Below are 19,901 nucleotides of genomic sequence, written 5' to 3'. Positions count from 1 at the left end.
AAAAAAAAGGAAAAAAAAAAGGAAAAAATAGTTCTATTTTGTGGTATCTATCATTCACTGCCATCTTAGTCATAATACTTGATAGCTACGGACTAAATGAAATTCACAAGAACAGATAATTCTGACTTGGCTGGTAGAATTTTGTCAACTTCACACAAACCTACACACATTTGGGAAGAGGAACTTCAACTGAGAAAATGCTCCCATCAGATTGCCTTTAGGCAAGTCTGTGGGACTTTTTTTGATGAGTGATTCATGTTAGGGGGTCCAGCTCACAGTGGCTGGTGGCACCCTTGAGCAGGTGGTCTTGAAGTATATGAGGAAGCCAAAAGAGCATGCCAACAAGTAGAGATCTTTCCTGGCTGTGCTTCAGTCCCTGCTTTGAGTTCCTGCATGACTTCTCTCAATGATAAACTATGACACAGAAGTATAGATCAAATAAACCCTTTCTTCTCCAAGATGCTTTGGGTCAGCATGTTCATCACACAAATAGAGACCCAAACTATTATAGGTATTAATTGGTACCAGGTTCATGGGACATTGCTGTGATAGACCTGATCATGTTGTTTGATAGGATGATGGAAGGTCCCTAGAATTTTAAGCTGGGAAAGCAACTGAGTGCACAAATCTTTCTCTCTCTTTTTTTTAAAGATTTATTTATTATTATAAATGAGTACACAGAAGAGGATATCCTATTTCATTATGGGTGGTTGTGAGCCACCATGTGGTTTCTGGGATTTGAACTCATGGCCTTTGGAAGAGTAGTCAGTGTTCTTACCCACTGAGCCATCTTACCAGCCCCCACACAAATCTTTCTAAAAAAATACTTTTAAAAATTATTTTATCTTTGAGATTTTAAAATCATTGTATCATTTCTCCTTTCCATTTTCTTCCTCCAACTCTCCAATACACTGTACATTTTTTAAAAATCAATCTTAATGGACTGTTGTGGGCACTTGAAAGATTGAAAAGCTGAAAATGATGCAGGCGATGGAGGCTTGGCTCATAAAGTTTCCGAAGGAAGCAATCACTCTGCTAGGGTCATTTATTTGACATTTTTGAATTAAGAATACATAGTATCTAGTTAGCTCTGGTTCTCAACCTTCCTAATGCTACAACCCTTTAATACAGTTCTTCATGTTGTGTTGACCCCAACCATAAAAGTATTTTTGTTGCTACTTCAAAATTGTACTTTTGCTACTGTGATGAACCATAATGTACATATCTGTGTGTCCAAGGATCTTAGACAACCCCTGTGAAAGAGTCTTTCAACCATTAAGTGGGTCAGGACCTACAGGTTGAGGACCAGTGAGTTAGCCGGAAGTGAAAACTCAAGTATGATTTAAAAGAAACCAGCACCACTAACGGTAAACCTTTGCTTTACTAGGATGATTGATGATTATTAGCAAAGCTGAGAAAATAACTGTGCTTTAGAAGAGACCAGTATCACTGAGATGAAATCTTCTGGGCTTTCAGGGTCAGCAAACACAAACTGTGGTTCACAGTGGATTAGAATTACAGCTCATGCTGGCAGCTAAATTTGAGAATGTGTATTAGTCACCAGGTAGTTTTGAAGGCATGAAAGGAGTCACTGAGAGCATCTGAGGCTTGGCACTGTGAGAGGCCAAGAGAGGCCCCTGGTGAGGATGCAAGCTCAATCAGTGGAGACCGCAGAACTGAAGTAGTCATGAAGAGAAATTTAGGCCTGACACCATGTTGCAACAGGATTAGAGGAGAGGTTCTGGGTAAAGGTGCATCCCAAGCTCCAGTCAAAACCCCAGAATGTTTATTACATTGGAGATACCAGGACCATGGGATGAACACCAGATAGCAGCAGCTGAGGAGTGGGGCTGGCCTGAGCCTGTGAGACATGCTGAATATTGTGGATGGCAGAACCGGAAGTGTACTTGCTGGGTATGTTGGAACCCAGAAGACCATGAGTGGGTTCCAGGTGTCAAGCATTGACCTTTTATTATGCTACAATGATTTTTTTTGCTGTTGTTATTTAGATTTGATTGAGACTGTACCCTGGTTCTTCCCTCTTAATGTAAGAAACTATTCAACTTGCTTTATATTTTACAGGAGCCTTAAGTTGAAAGACTTTTAAACAAATTCTGAATATTTTAAAGAAAATGAACTTTTAGTGTGCTAAATATTCCCAGGCAGTCTCTCATCCAAGAACTGGATGGTCTGACCCTGCTTAGCTCCTGAGATCAGATGAGATCGGGTGCGTTCAGGGTGGGGGGTGGGGACATCCACATGGAGACAGCTGGGTGGGGAAGAGGTATGGGATGGGGAACAGTCAGAGGGTGAATTGGGAGGGGGATAAAATCTAGAGTGTAAAAGGAAAAAGAAATATTGAATAAAAATTTTTAAAAAGAGAAAAAAACATATAAATTACGCATACACATATGCACCCATGAGGGTGGGATAAGGTCAGAGGGAAAGAAGAAATTCTAGTGTAATTTCCCACATTGGAGAGATAATGTACTCCCAGGATCCATCGTTTAAAATGATAAATTCTAGGACCAGGCAAAAAAATAAAAAAATAAAGTGCTAAATATTTTAAAACTCTAGGAATTTTAATTTTATCTTGTTTTATATTGTGATATTGGTATCAATATGAAATCTTGGTGACAAATAAGAAAGTAAAGGTATGGTTTAATAGTGATGTGTTTGTGTGTCAAGTTCATGGTGTGTCAATTGTTTTGGTGTTTTTTTGTCAACATGTCACAAACCTACACATATCTGGGAATAGGAAACTCAACTGAGAAAATGTCTCTACAAGGATGCCTGTAGGCAAGTTTGAAAGGCATTTTAGTGAACACTGACTAACACGAGAAGGCCCAGTCTACTGTGTCTGGTGTCATCCCTAGGCTGATAGTCCTGGAGTATATCAGAAAGAATACTTACAAGTCAGCAAGCAACATGAATCCATGGCTTCTGCTTCAGTTCCTGCCTCCAGGATTCTGTACTGAGTCCCTGCCCTGATTCCCACTAGGATGGCCTGTGATCTAAGAGTGTAAGACACATAAAAATAAACTCTTTCTTCCTCTAATTGTTTTTGGTCATGGTGTTTTTCACAGCAAATAGAATGGTAAATTAATACAATACTAATACAAATATAACTATAAAAGTGCACAATTAGTCTGTGAATACAATTTTCCTGCTATAATTCATAACTGATATAATGTCTGTAAGTAGAACATTTACATCAATCAGAAAATACAATGTCAGAAAATTAGTACACACTTTAATTTAAACTGTTTAACCTTAAGCAATTTCATTTCAAAATTAAATTACTGACTGAGAAAACTGAGATTCAGGTAGATTAAAGGAAGCTAGAATACATGCCCAATTAAATATGTATCAGAGCACAGTATTTATTTTGGCATTTATGGAGATTGCACAAAAGATCCTACTGATTTAAAAAGCCATAATGGTCAAAATTCAAACATGCTTGCAGAGTTTATATTCTCTTCTCCGTGCATTTATTTATTTACTTATTTATAGCCAGAGCATTGTGTTTCTCAAGTTGGCTTTCACTGGTTATGTAGCTGAGGATGACATTGAACTTAAAGCTCTTCTGTTACAGTTAGTATTTATGACACTAGGAATTAAACCTAAGGCTCTATGGATAATACACAATCATCCTTACCAACTGAGATACAACCTCAGTCTGACTTCTTGTGATTTAAGAATTCAAGGCCACAGAAGACATCTCATAATCTCTTTATCCCCATCCTACTAACATTTATATTAACTTTACTTAATGGGTATTTTTAGGAGGCACCAGAGAGTGGACATAGATATTTAGATTACTACACATAGCAAATTTAACAACACTGGAAAATGTTGAGTTATTTACAATTAGGTTTGGTGACATATACCTGTCATCCCAGTATTAGGCAAAGTGAGGCAGAAAGACTGCCATAATTTCGAGGCAAGAGTGGTTTAAAAAATGAGTTTGAAGGCCTATTTAGCAAAGCCCCATAACAAAAATAAAATTTAAAAAATAAATGGATTATTAGTTATCTTTACTTTTGAGACAGTGTGTTACTATATATTCCCGGCAGAGCTAGAACTGCAATGGAGACTAAGTTATTCTCAAACTTGTGATGACCTTACTATCTCAGTAATCCTGGCACAGGAATTACAGATATGCCTACCTGTAATAAACTAGTTTGTAGACCAATGGCACCCCTTAATATATTTCAGATTCATTCCATAACAATTTTCAGAAAGTGCCATACTCTGTACTATATTAGCCTCATACTATATTGAAATGAACTAAGAAATATAAAGTCATATTTAGACCTGGAATTAATTGTTGGCACATTCCAAAATCTATAGTAAAAGAGATTGTACTACATTATGATAGCACACAAACAACTACTGAGCTGGGTCACTTCTCCTTAGTTAGTTGAACTTAAAAGTGTGGGAGTTTTACTAGAGTTGAATTAGTGTATTACTACAGTTTCATAGTTAGCCTCTGATTTAATAGCTATGCAATTATGTATTGAATACTTGAATTATTAAGGCTTCATATTTTGTTTATAATATAATTCATAGCTCATGGATGCTATGAAAATTAAAATAGTATTGTGTAAAGTGCCTAACATAGTACACCAAACCTTAAAGACCTTAAAGAGTCTTAAAGCAGAACTGAGTAGGAAATATGATGGTACTGGAAGCCTCATGGGCTTGGGCTTCAGTGTCAATATTGAAAATAATGTTGATATGCATAAGTTACTTAATATTTGTAAAAGTAACTTTTATTCGCCTGATGTTAATTGTCATCTCAAAGGCTGACTTCTGAATAAACTTACCCTTTCTAGTTCTTTCTGAATTCTGGCTGGCTGGTTCACCTCAGCTGTTCTGGCTGAAACTCCTCTCCACACTGATTCAAACTCCCTTCTCTCAACTTCTGACAGAATTGCTCTGTTTGGTCTCAACCTAACTCTAGCAATCAGTTGTTAATTCTCTGGCTCCTTCTGTCTTCACCTGTGTCTAGTCTGTGCTCTCTGCAACCTGTCTGTAAAATTGCCCCTGAACTCCACCAACTGAACTACCATGAACTCCACTCCTCTGCCTCTCAAATCACTGACTCAACACAACCACTAACTAAAGAGAACTGACCGGAACTGCATGCCTCTGTCTCTTGAGTGGTAGGATTAAAGGCATGTACCACCACACCTGGACCTAAGCTTTTCTTTACCTGAAACTTGCTCTGTACCAGGCTGGCCTTGAACTCAGATATCTGCTTGCCTCTGTCTCCAGGAATTAAAGGTGTTGTCTGTATTCTAGCAGATCACACAGATCTAAAAGGTCTTTGGATATGATCCCTTGTCAGAGTAGTCCTGTTGCTGGATAAAAATTCCTCTACAAATATTTGTTCCTGTTTTTCATTTGTAAATGTAACAATATTCTTCATATGACCACTGATGTTTAAATGGGAATAAAAGAACAATAAACAATTCAATACAGATTCAAACTTTAACCCTATATTAGAGATCCACAGAATTACATAACTGTTTTAATGAACATGGAGAGGCTGAGATAGAAGGACTATTGTAAATTCAAGGCCACCCTCAGCTACAAAATACTTACCAGGCAAGCCTGTGTTCCAATGAGGCCCTATGTTTAATGAACAACCAAACCAAATCCAACCCAAACAAGATTTACAGCCAAGTGTGGTGTCTCACATCTGTAATCTTAGAATCTGGGTGGCTGAGGTAGGAGGATTATAGAAGTTTGAGGCCAGTGTAGGCTTCAAAATTACATTCTGTCTCAAAATCTAAGAAAAAAAGTCAAGAGGGGATAAAAAAGTCTTAGGTTTCATGTTCACTGACAAATAATAACACTGAAATCCTTACAAAATGATAGCCCAAACCATATTTTTAACTTTAGGTGGAATTTATTGCAATTTTAAGTATACTTTCATAAAACAAAATCCTAATTGTATTCATTCAATAAATGGTATTAGCATCTATATTAGAGTCAAGTTACTAGAGAAATAAAACACTCATTATTTTCTCAGTATTGACATTTATTTAATTAGTGGACATGTGGTCACATTACAGATTTTTGATGAATTTAATGTAATGAGTTCCATAAGAAATATACATGCACATATAACTCACAGTCATCACTGCAGGAATTTGTTTAGTGACACAATAATTTCAACTTTCTTGACATGTGATTAAAAAGTCTATTAAATATCACAAGTGAGATTTAAATCAATCAGGTTAACTAAAAACTGAGCAAAAGTTTTCATGCTATGACACAGAAAAGTATAGGCACACTATACTATACTATAATTACTATACTCCTAGTTTTGCTGCTCCTAAAAGTAAAATGGTCATTCTGAATATTTATTGAAATTGTTTTCTTCTGGTCTGCTAAATACATTAAATAAATCATCTTATTTAATCCTTATGAGATCTCTATGGAAAGGGTACTACTGTCATTTTACAGTTCAGAAAACAGATTTTCCCAAAGTCATAGGTGGCAGAGTCAGGATAGAAAATTCAAGTCTAACTCCAAATATCTCCAAGAAGCCAGGTGTGGTAGGACTACCTTAATACAGGTACTGTAGAAGCAGAGGCATGTGGTTTTCTATGAGTTCCAGGCCACCCGGTGCTACATAGTGAGACCCCTGTCTCAAAAACAAAATTCCAGAAGTATCAGGTGCATGATTTGGTAGCAAAGGATATGAGATTTTCTATGCTACACACACACTCACACACACACATAGACACTCACACTCATGCACACTCACAGACATATATTTATATATACATAAAAATGTGTGTATATATGTGATTCTAAAATGTTAATTCAATCTTTGTTTGCTGATATTAATATATTTTACCTACAAGAGAAGATTTTTGCCTCTCTCTGTCTCTCTTAAGATGAATAATACCATAGTTGAAGTTCATGGCACAGTCCATAGTTCTTTATGGTACATTTGTTTATCAGAAAGGGAAAAAACAAAATGCTTCCTTCTATTTTTCTTTGTTCTGGCTTCATTTACACTGTATTGATCAGAAATTTCTTAAAATTTCTTTCTTATGTGTAGAGATTTCACTTCAGATTCTGGTGATAACTCAAGGAAATTTATTTGCTTTCTTTATTACATATTACTTTGGCTAGTTCATGAGAATTTAGATATTATATACCAGATTCAGATATTTAGTTTAGATACTTCATATTTACTTTTTTATGGTATTAGAAAATTGTTAGCAAGAATTATGTTTCTAAGATTTTATATTATTATATTAGCTTTGTTAATAATGTAGGAAGTAGTTTTTGTAACATTAATGAGCTTTATGTTGAAGGAAATATATTTGATACAATGTAAACAGTAGACATATTTCTATGCAGAAATATCTAAATTATCTGGTGCATACACTTCCTTGGCTTAGCTTTTATTTCTAAAAATTATTAAAGGATGATAATATTTATAAGGTTTTATTAATCTGCCTTATATGTCTATGAATATATATGTCTTTAATGTATATATATACACATATATATACACACATACACTTTCTTTACATATATGTTTATATTTCCTTCAGGATCAAAATTATACCATCTATGTCCACAATAATTCTCTGGTTTTTGGAACATAACTTTTAATATTTTTCTGTTAAGTGAGAGAGGATTTGATGATATAACATATTATGTACATAATGTATATTTTTTCCTTCTACCTCCTCACTCATCTCTTTCTCTCTCTCTCACACACACAGACACACACACACACACACACACACACACACGTAAAGCTTCCATGCAGAAGGACAGTTAAAAGGGGAACATGTGGATGAGTAAGAACAAAATATCGTGTCATATATGTATGGAAAAAGCCACAGTGAATCCCATTACTTTGTATGCTAACTTAAAAAGTTACATATTTGTCTACACAGAATAAATCACTTAAGGTCACTTATTAAATTAGTTTATACCATTTCAGAAATAATATCCCATTTATTTTTCATACACGAGTCTAAAAATATTACACATAAAGACCTACATGATTAGGGCTGGAGAGATGGCTTAGTGTTAAGAGCACTGACTGCTCTTCCAGAGGTCCTGAGTTCAACTCCCAGAAACCACATGGTGGCTCACAACCATCTGTAATGGGATAGATGCCCTCTTCTGGTGTGTCTGAAGACAGCTACAGTCATATACATAAAATAAATAAATCTTTAAAAAAAAAAAAGACCTACATGATTAAAAACAAGCCAGAAAAAAATGTACTTCCTAAATGGAGATCGAACTTATTTTCTTAATCAGAAAAATGAATAAAAGTAACAGAATTGAGACCTAATCTCCATGTGAGAACTAAAATTCAATGGCCTATAATTTCTATGAAAGCCTTTCGTAGTATATATTTTCATTATATTCTAATGGTTTTTTGTTGTTGTTGTTTTTGTTTTGTTTTTTTTGTTGTTTTTGTTTTTGTTTTTGATGCAGTCTCACTAAGGAGACCTGGCTGGCCTTGAACTTTACAGGTCAACCTCAGATTCATAGATCTTCCTGTTTCTTTTTATTTTTAAGATTTATTTATTTATTATATGTAAGTACACTGTAGCTGTCTTCAGACACACCAGAAGAGGGCATCAGATCTCATTACGGGTGGTTGTGAGCCACCATGTGGTTGCTGGGATTTGAACTCATGACCTTCTGAGGAGCAGTCGGTGTTCTTCCCCACTGAGCCATCTCACCAGCCCTCTAATGTTTATTTATACAGTCTTTTATATTTTCTCCAGGATTAAAATTATGCCATCTATACATACATTAATTCCCTTGTTTTGGCTTATAATATTAAATATCTTTCTTTTAATGAGATACATGGTTTGATGATATAATATGTATTAGGTCATAGCATTCCTATCAATGAGTTAATTTCTGAAACAAATCTGTAAATTACATACAAAATATAAACATAATTTCTGTTTTTCTGATAGCAAGCAGATACTCTAAATATATGTTAAATTGAGAATTCAAAACTTTACTTTTTGAATAATTCTTCTGTGTTAAGCCCTATATAGTCTTGAGTCATATTTACTCACAAGTTGAATCATAAGTTACAAATTTCTTTTTGGGGGGATAAGTAATAATTCATTTTAATTGGAAATTCACATTCAACTTGTTTCCCAGTTTCATGTTGTAATCCTTAAGACAAACTTAACCTAATGTTGGAAATCAAAAGCTGTTACATGTAGCAAGAAAAAATTATTTTAACTACTAAATAAGTGCTATATAAAGAACATGGTGCCAGGTGCTGGTGGCACATGCCTTTAATCCCAGCACTTGGGAGGCAGAGGCAGGCGGATTTGTGAGGCAGCCTGGTCTACAGAGTGAGTTCCAGGGCAGCCAGGACTAGAAAACCTGTCTCAACCAAAAAAAAACAAAAAACAAAACAAAACAAAACAAAAAACATGGTATTTGGAGAAAGATGGAGGGAGGAGAATAGAAAGAATAGAAGAGGTAGAGGAAAAGGGGCGGACAAGAAGAAAGGGCAGAGATGGCTAAAGAGAGACAGATATACAGACATAGACAGTGAGAAGGATTTTCATTAAAGGACACATGCACAGCTTAGAATTTTAATTATGATAAGTTTTGACAGGTTTCATGACCAACAGTTCGAGGTTCCCAGCCAGTGCTTTGCTATACTGTGTCTCTCTTTAATGGGAGCCCACATTCTAGCTTGGGAGTAATTAGCCTTTAAAAGAGTATAAACAAATAGTTGATTCATGAACTTTTCAACTATTCTCCCCTATTATTTGATCTAAGCACAAGGTGTTGTTATAAAAAAATTCAAATGGTGGCTAATGGATAATCAGATAATTTTAAAATTCTTTTTTAATTTATATACATTCATGTAAAATCATATATGTTCAAACACATTCTTGAGGAATACAAATGTCCAGAAAATAGTACTCAATGAGATGTTTTGATATATTACCTAGACTTCAGTGAATGGCAATGGCCTATATTTAGTTAATCCTTTTCAACTTTACCACTGTTTAACTTTTTTTCTTCCTGATTTATAATAGACAAATATCACACAAATTTATTACTTTATAATGCATTATTAATTTTAAAATATTTTTTACAAGGAGAAAATATTGTTTTGACTAGATGTCCAAATGAGACATTTATCCATCTTAAACAGGACAATTTAGAATACATAACAAGTGCAATTGCCTTCCCCAATGTTACTTACCTCTGCCACCCCTGTCCTATTAAACTCACTATACATAGAATCTCCTTCCTTTCTCTATAATTATTGGCACCTTGCTTGTCCCAAACAAGGGAGTCTTTGGATGTTCTATGCTGTTATCACAAATGTGCAGAGAGGCAGAGCGTCTCTGAAACTAAGTTATTAAATATAACACATCATTGTTCTCCATATCACATAAAATGAACAACAATCTGTAACATCCCCAGGAACTTCTTCATTCCAAGACCTTAAGAAAAAACTACTGTTCTTCCTAAAAACTATTTTCTAGTTCTAATTTAGGTCAAATCATATCCTAAATTAAGTTTGCTTATATGGTAATTCTTTAAAGAGTTAATATGTTTTACAAGAACCATTGCTATTAATCTCTAAGATAATTGTCTCAAATACAAAAGTATTATGAAAATTAAGAGTTACCTGAAATATATTCTGAGTAATTTAATTAAATACAGATATCCTTTGACTACTTTGACACAGTAGGAATACATAAAGAACTTTTATTCAAAGAAAGCTTCCACAAATGAAATTGAACCTGGAATTCAGATAGAAGCAGCAAGGTAAACTCCTGAGTGTAATATGGATCTGTGCATTTCCTAATGTATGTGAGCTTATTTTCTTATCACTGAAAATTTCTAAAGATTCCCTTACCTCTGTTTTAGAAATGACATATTTGAAGTCCTTACATTATTTCTATAGCTATTATTGTCTCCCTGCCTCCTTTCCTCAGCCCTTCCTCCCTTCCTCTCCCACCTCCCTGTCTTCTCCTCAGTCTTCTTTCATTCTCTCCCCCTCCCCATTCTCTAGCCCTTGCTCTAGTGCTGGGGAGGGGATCCAGAAGATTATGAATTCTAGGCTACACAAGCATTATATCACTGAGTTATCTGTAAGATCTAAAGTTTTTATTCTCCATATAATATGAATCATTGCCTAATTCTTATTAAGTTTTAATCTAGGACTTGCCTTAGAAATGCAGTTAAATTTAGTTACCGTATAAATTCTCTTTTATTTTAATACTATGGCAGTGATCTTTAACTTTAATGTCTTACCATAATATCTATTTGTACATGAAAAACTAACTTTCAGTAAATCCATGATAACCTCCCCAAAATGATCACATTTTGTAATGAAAGCCAGACTTACCTTAAAATTAATGTGAATGTAACTATTTCCTGAATCTTAATTTCTAGACAACAAACCCTTTTACTGTATTAAATAGTATTTGTTTAACTTTCCTTAGAATAATTATTTTACCTTATGTCCCAATATTCTAGTGTACTCATAGAAGTCTTATAGCTATATAGTGACACACATGCCACAATGAGTAACTGCAGTGCTGCTTATTATTGAAAAAAAGAACGAACTTAAATGTTCAGAAAGGTTGAATGAATAAGTATAAATTCATTATTTTAGGGTAAATTATATACAATGTTGATAAATTATATAGGTAGATTTCAAAATAGTGTTGAAAATGGGTATGACAACTAGACACCTAAGTAAAATATCTACATGTTTTAAACCACAAAGTATAGATTGTTTTAGAATCAATACTTATATACAGAAAATTATATATAATACTTTATGAAATTAGTTATTACAGGATAAAGATGAGAATATTCAAGTACAGTCAAGCAAAACTTTACCTGTATACTGGTATTTTATTTATTGTTAAAATAAAGAATTTTAGTTTCTTGAAAAGAATGAAAATGGCTTATAAATAATTTATATTTTTTTTAAATTTTAAAAATTTGCATGGCTGACTAAAAACAAGGACATCACGAATTTCGCTAATGGATGGAACTAAAAAATATCATCCTGAGTGAGGTAACCTAGTCCCAAAAGGACATGCATGCTATGTACTCACTGAGCAGTGGATATTAGCAATAAAGTACAGGATAGCCATGCTATAATCAACAGACCCAAAGAAGCCAAGATACAAGGAGGGCCCAAGGAAGAATGGTTGAATCTTTCTCAAAAGGGGAAACAAAGTAGACATCTGAGCTTGATTGAAGGAGGGAGCTGGGTGGAAGAGGGGATAGGGAGGTGAGGGGGAGATCATATATAAGGAGAGCAGGGGAGAGAAAAGGGAGATCAGCAGTAGGGTGGGGGCAGTCTCTAGGATGTGCCAAAGACTTGGGATGGGGAGAAGCCCCACCTATGGGGGCAACTCCAACTGAGAGTGATAGCAGTGGGGGATATGGATATTGAAGTGGCCACTCTGTATAGTCAGGCAGGACTTCCAGTGCAGGGAAAAGGACAGAAGGCTACTCACAAAACCTCCACACCAAAATGTGATCTGCCTATAAGATGTATAGGGACAAAGATGGAGCAGAAACTGAGGGAAAGGCCCACCAAGGACTGCCCCAAATTGAGACTCATCCCATGGGCAAGAACTAATCCCTGACACTATTAATGATAGTCTGTTATGCTTATAGGCAAGAACCTAGCATAAAGGTCCCAGCTGACAATGGAAAGGGATGCAGAGACTAGCATCTAAACATTATATGGAGCTCAGGGAGTCTTATGGAAAAGTTTCATAAATCTGAAAGACAATCATATAATAGTGAAATAACATGCTATAAATGGACTATATATACTTATTTGTAGAGACTGTATGAATATAAATTGAAATATGATCCATACAGTATTACTAATTTTATTTACCTTAATTCAATAAATAAATAAACCTGTTCTTTGCATATATATTATAAATATGTCTATTCTTTCTGATTAAAGCTTTTACAGTACTTTTTAAATAGGTCTTCTGTAGGCCTCTTTAGACATTAATTCTTTGTTGAAATATGCTTAACAAAAATGTCTAACTTTTCTAATGAACAATGTATTTATATCATGCTTATTACTTTTCTTTATGTGTATTATTCCTAACGAGGGGTAACTGTTAATTTGAAGCTGCAAAGATTATTATGACTTCTCAAATTTTCTAATTTAAGAATTCTAATACTATCACATCTAATCCTAAAAATAAAACTATCAAAAATTTCCAGACTACAGCAGGCAAAATCAGAATCAATGTGTAAGTTAAATAACTGTTGAAGATTATTAACTATGTAATAAGTGAAACTTATCTCTGTATGAATGATTCCAAATGCTTTGTTTCTTCAACAGCCTTCAAAGTGAACAGAAGTTAGAATAACTTCAAAATCATTTTCCTAGGTAGGGTAGATAGCTCGATGGATAATATACTTGTTCTGCAGGCCTGGGAACTAGAATCTGGATCCACAGAATCAAAATACAAGCTAGACAGACATGGTAGCCACTGGTAATCCTATCATGCAGGGAGCAAAAACAGAAGCTGTCTGGGAAAAGCTTCCTAAGGTATTAGTGAGCACTGGTGGTAGGATTAAATTCTGCCTCAAAAAAATATAGAGTGAAGACAGATAAGACAAATTTTGGGCCTCCACAGTACGCATTCACATACAGGTGCATGTACACCTATCAAAACATACATACATACAAACACACACACACACAAACAAACATGCAGATTCTAATTTTACTGAATATATGATTTTAAAAGCTAGACATGGTGATATTGCTTTCTTCTTCCTGTAATATGAGCAGAAGCAGGATGACACCTGTTTTTCTTGCTATTACTGTTGTCAACCGTGATGGCTTAATATATAGGCAATGTTACACAATTATAAACTTTGATTAAGTGACTCTATAACTGGGAGTAATTTTGTTCCTGAGAGAATATTGGTGGTGTCTAGAGACATATTTTGGTTATCATAACTTGGAGAGAAGGGTGAAGATTGAGGCCAGAAATGATAGGAAACATCCTATCTACCATAAGATAACCCTATCTCTAAAAGAAGTATCCAGCCTCAAATGCCTATAGCAACATCTGAGAAACCTTTACCCAGAGATAAAATGTGTGGATCTATAAGAACCATGCAGCACTTCTCTTGCCTGTGCTTCCTGAGTGCTAAACTTCCATGCCTGTGTCAGCACACCTGACCATATTGCTTATGTTTAAAGTATTTTTGACCTGGTCTTCAGGCTTCAGGATAATACTATCAACAAATCACTGAATATTATATGTATAAAAGCACACACACATACATATTTAGGTATACATATATATATATACATTTATTATTATATATGTATACCTATACTAAATTAGTAAAATACAGAGCACTCAAATATTTATAAAGACTTTTAGGTATTGTTCTAATCAATTTACCAGATAAAATAATAAGTGCCATGTGAATGACTTTGATAGAATTCTGACTGGAGAATTAGTCTAGGGTAAAGAGTTGAATAGTCATAGTAAAGTAGTAAAGAAATTAATTAACTATAGGTAAATGTACAGGTTCAGTGGCTACTAAAATGGAATATAAGAATTCAAGACAGTTTTTTTATAGAGCTATCTTTTTCTTACTTTGTCTTCATCCACACTTCTCAAAAAAAAAATCTTTTTACTTCTCCACTTAACAATTTTCTTCAAACAGTGCCTGCATGATAAAATAATAAAGAAAAGAGCTTATTTAATAATGGGTTTCTCTGCACATTTATGCCCATATTGAAGAATTTCTCAATCATGCAATTTCCAAAATTAACGTGGAATCATTCTAAAGTATAAAGTATCTCTAATAACAGCAAATGCTTTATTCTTCCTTATCATATCATCTTTTAAGAATCAATCAAATCTTTTAGTGGTAAAGTGTAATTTTATTTTGATTATTCAAGTATTCGAAAGGTTTTCTGACAGGGAAATTTTTAAGTCTTGATTGCTCTGTGAGAATCAGCGGTTACCAAAAATATTCTTCTGATAATATACAGATATTATAGCCATCAAATATCACCCTTTATTATTTAAATAAGAATGAAATCTTAACACAAAGAATAAATATCTATATATTATTAATGAACCAATGTTTATTTTTCTCTTTATAGTCAGGTGAATATTGCAATCAACTTTTCATCTTGTCTCCTAAAAACACTTCTCATTTTCTTTTTTTTTATTAGATGTTGTCTTTATTACAATATCCTCTTTCCCAGGTTCCCCTCCAAAAAAAAAAGAAATAAAATAAAATAAAATAAAAAACAAAAACTAAAACAAACCCCTGTTCTCTCCCCCTCCCCCTCCTCATCACCCCGCCCTCTCCCACTTACTGGCCCTGGCATTCCCCTACACTGGGGCATAGAACCTTCACAGGGCCAAGGGCCTCTCCTCCCACTGATGACCGACTTGGCCATCCTCTGCTATACACATGCTGCTGGAACCATGAGTTCTACCATGTACAGGTTCCCCAATGAAGGAGCTAGAGAAAGGACCCAAGGAGCTGAAGGGTTTGCAGTCCCTTAGGACAAATAACAATATGAACTAACATTTCTCATTTTCTAACCATGAACTGAATAAGTTTTAAGTTACCTATGTCAACCAATCAGAGACCTGTCCCTTTTGTTTGTATTAGTTTTGTTAATTGTATTTCTTTCAGGGGAGTATTTTTTAAAATCATCATGCCATGCACCTCTGCCTGACCTAGGCCTTCGGATGTAGACCAGGATGACCTTAACAGCAGCACTTCTCTTGCCTCTGACTGCTGACTGCTAAGTTTCTTAGGCCTGTGACACCACACCTGACCATATTGCTTCTGTTTAAACTACTTTTTCATCTGCTCCTCTATTTGCCTTAGCAAATAGAGCTTTATCTCTTCAGTAGCTCTAATCTCTTTCATCAGTTATTTTAATAGTTCTTTGCTAGTACAATTTGCAAATGAAATCTGAAATGGCAGAACAAAAAGTTTTTTCTATTATGAACTGGAAAGCTTCTCACTTTATACTTCTCTAGCATTTCTAGAACAGAACGTATTTCTCCAAAGAGAAACTGCAAAGACTGCACAGTAGTTAAGACAATGTGTTTCTCCTGAACTCCTGTACAGCTAACCTGTTGTACATATTCAAAAGAAGTGCATTAGAAACCTGGGAGACCATGTTGGAATAAGGCTATTTGTTCAAAACTTGCTTACGTAAATCATCTTTTAAAACCTTTGGTTGTTGTCATTATTTTCTTAATTGGTAAAGGTGTCGAAAATACCTGCCCAGGTTACTACAGAATATGAACTACTAAATGAAGTAATTATGAAATCCTTAATAAACTGTTAAATTCCATCTAAACTAAGATATTAATTCAATAAAGATTTTATTATTATATATTTGAATATCCATTTCTACTATGTAAATAGAGACAAAATATTGACATTTGGGTCCATCTCCAAATTTTCTCTATCATAATTTATAGAAGTTCAGATTATCCACCTGATATTATAACAACAACAGGAAAATCTGAGAAAGACTGTAAAAAGATACACTATTCCCACTCCTAGTGCATTCCTATTCTTTCCTGCAATGGGGCTTAGTTACAATGAAGCATTATATTTTTTAGTCACTTCAGTAAATTTTGCTAAAAAGTCACAAAATCATTGTCACAAAGCTGTCAAAATATTAAAATTTTAGTGTTTAGAATCCAAATATTATTTTATAAATATTTTCATTTAAAATACTTATTCATGTCACTGACTTAATTATCAAACTGACCATGATTAATCTAGAAAACAACTCAACTTCCATAGGAATTATTATAATTTCCCATATTAGCTTTGTTTATACCAAGTTTGAACATATGTAATACCTACTAAGATCTCTAATACCTACTAATGATCTTAACACATAAAATTAACTCATTCTTTATAGCTTCATTATTCCAGCAAAAAAGTCACAGAAGTTACAGTGCCTCCTTTCAAGTACAAGCAGATGAAATTAAGCATATTTACTTATCTACATGTGACTTATGATGCTGTATTTCATAGTTAGCTTGACCCCCACACAAGCTATGGGTAACCATAGTAAAAGGAAACACCCTACTTGATAAAACAGGATAGTAGGTTTTGCTACACCCAGCAGCAATGCAGAAACGTAAGTAAAAACAACAAACAAACAAAAAACAAGATCATTCTGAGCAAAGGGAAATAGGACTACAATAAAATGAGTAAATACATTTTCCTAAGTTTACAAATTTATTTCTTATAGACACCACTGAGCATTTTGAAAGGTACTCTTTATCAAAATATATGTTCAATGAACAATCATAAGATTACTTCAACATAGAAACAACCTCAATAGCCATCATCAGGAAGATGGATAAATTAGTGTAAATCCATACAGTAAAATACTTTAGAGCAGCAAAATAAATCCATCACCACTACATATTATAACACAACTGAGGAGCTTTATGATGGCTACAGAATAAGACAGGAGCATAAAGCAGTATGATTTAATTTAGATAAGAAATTTCAAAAGCAGGCTACCCTAAGTAATATATTGACTGGGAATACAAGGGATAAAAATCCCTATAGCAAGGTATTTCTAAGGTTGAGACTGGAAGGAGAGGACAGAGGATAAGGATGTAAAGTGAATATGAAATAAATTATTGGAGAATAATTAAAAAAATAAAAACAGGGAAATTATACATGAATTCAAACAAGAGAATGCTTCTGAAAAGAGGATTGTTTGTAGTTAGAAAAGTGTACTAAGAGCACAGTGGTGAACTTATAGGAAATGCTGTTTTGTCCCTTGAATTGGCTGACATGTCACAAATTGTTTTATATGTCATACACAGAAAATTGTGGTACATATATTTTACAACTACCATTCAACATGTATCAAACACTTAATACATTTCAAGCTACAGCCTATTTTCTATATTGTTCTAATAAGCTTTAGGAGCCTAACAACCATTTCTTTCAATAGTAGCTGTTCTAACTACATAAATATAAACTTTAAGCAGTTTAATTTCTGTGGCTAAGTTAATTTTCTTTTTAACACTTTAAGATCAGAAATTCAAGAAAATATGAAGGTAACTTTGGGATTTAAAACATCAAACCCTCATAAATGTAAAATACAGACTATAAGTTTTTTTTTTTACTTAAGACAGACAGCAACAGCAAATACTCTCTATAAACAATGCCCTTATACAAAGAAGATGCTTCTTGAAAAATTCTATAGTTTGTAAAAAAATTTAAATTTAAGGTTTATTTTTATACATTGCATACATATAACTCTAACAATAGCATTGTAAAATTCACTTATGTTTAAGTTTTGGTAGATTGTTCTAGTATTTATAGTTTTACTGAAGGAACAATGTTAAAAATAGTAAGTGCTAAGAAAAAGTCTTTCCAGACATATATCTTTACTATTAACCCCCCACCCCAGTTAGTTTTCCAGCAATGAAATACAACTGTTTAAGGCACACTGAGAACTGATGAAATTTCCAAAGCTTTCACTTTCATAAGTCTTGTTCTCCAACTATAAAGTGAGATGCATACCTAAAAATAACCTTTAAACGGTTCTGCCTACTGAAGTGATTTCTAGACTGTACTTTCCCAGAACTTTATTGAGAAAGGCTTCTATTTTTCTTTTAAAGAAGCACAGGCAGTTAGAAAACAGTCTGAAGCTTTTGACCAACTATCAGTACCACAAAGTAATAAAATACTAACTTTTAAAGTCACTTTTGTTAAAAGGGAAATGACCCTAAGGATAAAAAGTGTATGGCATTGTGCACAGGTTTCCACAGGTTGAATTTTAGAATGAGGTAAATGACAAACTTCTGAGATTTAGCAAGTACGAATAATTACACTAACTTTCAGAGTAATATCGGAGTACATGTAATTTCTATGACACTAAAATTGAAACATCACAAATCTGCTTAAAATTCCCACTTTTCTTAAGTCCAGAGAGTGCATCTAATAAATCCACCTCTGAACATTTCTGAAAGTCGAAGGAACATAATTACAAAACGCCAAGCTCTATCTATGACCACCCCCACTATCCACTCCCACCCATTATAGAGATTTTACATTAATTTTAGACCTTACATCAGCTATGCTTAAGAAAAATAAAATTAAGCCAACTAATATGAGAAAGAATTTCGAAGCAACTTCACCTCTCAAGTAGAGCTGGACTTTTCCCCCACCTTCCCGTTCAACCCTACAATTCTAAGGCTCAAGGTTCTTTTAAAGAACTTCAACATTACCAACCATACTAACCCCTCAAGCCGTCCTTTTACACTGTCAGAATTTTTAAAAAGTACTTTAAAAGTCCTATACCTTTGTCTTCATCCTTTAAGACTTAGGCTCTGAGAGAAAGGGATGAGGGACTCCGGGGACAGTGTGAAATCTGAGGGACGAAGTGGGGCTGAAGGCTAAGCGGCGTCCTGCTTGACGAAAGAAAGAACTAGAAGTCTGGTGGGATGCCGGACCAGGTTGAGCGCAGTTATCCCGAGCGCACGTGAAGCATCTGAGGGGGAGGGACCTAAGCTTTAGCTCTCGGACTCCACCGCCCCCAAGCGACTGGAGCCAACCTAACCGAAGCGGCTCACTGCAGCCATGTTGGCGTCCTCCCAGTCCCGCCCCTCTGGCTCGTGGGACTCCACCCACCACGGGTTACAAACCGAAACAGGAAGTGGGCTAGGATCCCTCGAAATCGGGCGACAACCGCTACCTTCCGCGCGCCCCAGCGACCCCGCGACCCACGACTCGCGCCTACCCGACCCCTGTCCCGAGTGTTACCTGCCCCTCCCCCTTCCTCCCGCCCAAGAACTCGAGAGATTATGTCGAACATGGAG

At 34.8% G+C, this 19,901-nt stretch overlaps 1 protein-coding gene across 3 annotated transcripts in view; it reads right to left on the bottom strand.

Moving 5' to 3' along the window:
• Nucleotides 1-19,850, bottom strand: part of Tent5d (terminal nucleotidyltransferase 5D) — a 58,541-nt gene extending 38,691 nt beyond the window's left edge. Inside the window, exons 1-3 of one of the 3 annotated variants that reach the window (XM_031366916.1) lie at nt 19,728-19,850; nt 19,384-19,573; nt 14,658-14,730 (exon numbers count right to left, since the gene is read on the bottom strand). The gene's annotated coding sequence lies outside the window, so the exon portion shown is untranslated. The remainder of the gene's footprint in view (nt 1-14,657; nt 14,731-19,383; nt 19,574-19,727) is intronic. The other 2 variants (XM_031366923.1, XM_031366929.1) reach the window with 2 other exon arrangements.
• Between the last annotated feature and the right edge of the window lie 51 nt (nt 19,851-19,901).

This window comes from Mastomys coucha, chromosome X (assembly GCF_008632895.1).
Source record: "Mastomys coucha isolate ucsf_1 chromosome X, UCSF_Mcou_1, whole genome shotgun sequence".
NCBI classification, from domain to species: domain Eukaryota; kingdom Metazoa; phylum Chordata; class Mammalia; order Rodentia; family Muridae; genus Mastomys; species Mastomys coucha.
The sequence above is the reverse complement of the archived record's forward strand: the minus strand, read 5'-3'. Positions and strand labels throughout refer to the sequence as shown.